The sequence below is a fragment of the Tupaia chinensis genome, unplaced genomic scaffold (genome assembly GCF_000334495.1).
Source record: "Tupaia chinensis unplaced genomic scaffold, TupChi_1.0 Scaffold147554_1, whole genome shotgun sequence".
NCBI lineage: Eukaryota > Metazoa > Chordata > Mammalia > Scandentia > Tupaiidae > Tupaia > Tupaia belangeri.
This window is the reverse complement of record NW_006207406.1, coordinates 2,112,573-2,115,510: the sequence shown is the minus strand read 5'-3', so window position 1 is coordinate 2,115,510 and position 2,938 is coordinate 2,112,573. Positions and strand designations below refer to the sequence as shown.

The 2,938-nt window shown below is 41.6% G+C and overlaps 1 pseudogene; it reads right to left on the bottom strand.

Moving 5' to 3' along the window:
- Positions 1–1,113: 1,113 nt before the first annotated feature.
- LOC114006404 (coiled-coil-helix-coiled-coil-helix domain-containing protein 1 pseudogene) lies at positions 1,114–1,455 on the bottom strand (annotated as a pseudogene).
- Between the last annotated feature and the right edge of the window lie 1,483 nt (positions 1,456–2,938).

The following is a 2,938-nucleotide window of genomic DNA, read 5'->3' as shown; positions in this document are numbered from 1 at the left end:
AAAAAGAAAAGGACTAGGGAAGATGAACACTACAGGTGTAAGAAGTTTCAACTTTAATATATAGTCAGTCAAGATCTTCTGCAGTTTGTGAGGACAGGGTGTGTGTGTGTCTATGTGTCCATTAGAGTAGGGGTCTGTGAACTCTTTGAACCTCTCATCACGTTCTGATTTTTTTTTTTTTAAATCTTCCTACACCACAAGGTTTAAGGGTTGGGAGTGAGTTTCCTAAGGATGCTACAAAATATTTGGCATAGGGACCAGCAGTTAGCATAATGGCTGTGTCGCTGGACTCCCATGTAGTTGACTGCGGTTCGAGTCCCAGACCCGGTGGCTTAAACTCACGCCAGGCACGTGTGCGTGCATGCCCAAGATCCTGAGAGGAGAATAGAGGAGAAGGGATTGCGGCGTGGCCATCTCCCTGAGGGGTGATTTCTCGCTTTCTATCTCTCTGTCTCTCTCTGTCTTTCTGGCGAGTGCACACACCCTATAGCGAAAACCTCTCCAAAAAAAAATCTGGCATAAATGTTCAATAAGTGATAAAGAAGTGAATAAAGACTATTATGTACTTTTTGCTGTAGTCATCACTAAACATGATATGACAGAGCAGAGAATACCAAACTGAACCTGAATCACTTACTTTTTACTCTTCAAGGGTCTGATTATTATGACTTTTTTCTCTTTCTTCAGTTTTTTCTATAGGGTACATATGCTCACTGGGGAACAGGGTATGTGTGAGAAATCAGCCCCCAGGGTGGATGACCATGCCATATTCCCTTCTCCTCCATTCTCCTCTTGGGATGTTGGGCACATATACACATGTGCTTTTCAAGCCCCTGGGTCCAGGACACAAACCATGCTGTTGGCTAGGTAGGATCCAGCATCTTAACCTCCATGTCACCTGATGGCCCCAGATTTTACTCTTTTTTTTTTCAATTCAGAGGATTTTATTTCAAGATAAAGCTTAACTTCTACCCAGACCATGATATTAAATAGTGAAAATGAACTTTGCCTCATTCTACCTTTCACAGAAGGCACAGCAGTGCATACATCTCTGAAATGTTCTACATAGTTCTCAAAAGCTATAGGCCAGTCATTGAAAATTTGTCTCCATCTTCAAGTGAAGTAAGGTTTGTTAGGAAACCTCTTTAACAACTTATTCGATTTCTTGGGAGGTAAACTCCCAGTCTCCTGGATTGATCTCATCTTTCAGTCTTGCTGAAGCCTTTAAGCACAGTTGAAGCTCTGGATCTCCTTTTTGCAAGCATTGTCATGAAATTCATTCTGCTTCCAACAAGCAATCATGACTAACATCTCCATGATACAAGTCACCTCACCCTTTTCCCCAGTGCTGCTCCCAGACGTGGTCGCCTAGTATGAGGGGTTTGTTGGGCTTCATTATAGTTTTCGTGGATTCCCAAGTTGCACCAGCTTGCCCTGGAGGCTGGGTGTCACCATTGTGCACCAAGCTCCCAGCAAGCTCTCCCAAGATTTTACTTTTAAAAATTAATGTTAAAAGTATAAGAGATTTTAACTCAATGAGATTAACCCTGGGCCATATTCCAGAACTTGAGACATCAATTTTAGCCAAATCTTCTCAAGTTGGGGCAGCTATCTGGAGCACTTGTGCCTTCCTAGATTAGCTATATACGCACAAGTGTTAGATTAGGAGTAGACATTCAAATAACCTGTGTTTGCCATTCCAATCTTGCTCTAGAAGGTATTAATTTGCTTTCTTTAAATACTTCTCACTTTTGGGCCAGCATGTACCTTGGACGTTAAGGCAGCTAGATCCCACATGGTCAACTGTAGGCTTCAAGGACCCGGTTCAGAGGAGTCAAGTGAGATGCTTGGCTAGTGTGCCCAAAATCCTGAGAGGAGAGTGGAGAAGGGACTGCAGTGTGGCACCCTAGGGGGTGATTTCTCACTTTCTCTTACCTTCTCTCCCCCATGAGCACATATACCCTGTAGTAAACTTAAAAAAAAAAATCACTTTTATGACTTTTTATGTAAAGAAAGAAAAATTCCAAGGAACTGGAGATAGCTATTGGGTAAGCTTGGTTAGTCGGAGATTTTTACTGCATTCAACTAAAAAGAAGTCAAGGAGCAAGCAAGTGGCGTGAAGGTGCTGGACTCCCCCATGTCCAACCATAGTTCGAGTCTGAACCAGGTGGCTCGATTTCTTGTTTTGCCTTTCTCTTTCTCTCTCTGGTCAAATTAAAAATAATACTAAAAATAACAAATGAAAATAAATAATTATTTAAAAAACAAAAAAAGTCAAAGGTTGGACTGTAGAAGGGAATGGTGTCGCTCTTCCTTTCCCTTCAATGATTTAGAGTACCAACTACCCCAGCTGGAAAGTTAAGCAGATCACAGTCAGCTGCCTGCCTTCAAAATGCCATACGTATTTTATGAAAGGGCTAGCTCTGTGTTTGAAAGGAGCAACATCCTCAGAAGGATTGAAGAAGAGGAGATTCAGCACATTAGTCTACAGAATCCCAGGAGAAAAAAAAATAATGGAACCTTGTAAATAGTGAATTCCAAGGTTTACACTAAACATTTTGAGCCTAGACCCTGAGAAAGGTTAAACATTAGTGGTTGGGGATTAAATTAAGGCTGAAGTAGACCACAATCCTCAATGACATAGTAGCACTCACAATGTGATGAGTGCTAAAATACCTGTTGTTGAAAGGTTTAAAATGCTGTTAGTAAAATATGTTAGAAACACAAGCAGTATCACAGGAGGTCTTCAAAACATTGATGTTAAGTGTTTATTTTGGGAAAAATAATTTAAAAACTACAGAGACCAGCAGATGGTGTAGTAATTATGTCACTGGACACCCACATGGCCAGCGGAGACTCGAATCCCAGACCCCGGTCACGCTGGACTGAGCTTATGTACTTGAGTCCCCAAGATCTCAGGAGAATGGAGGTGAAGTGA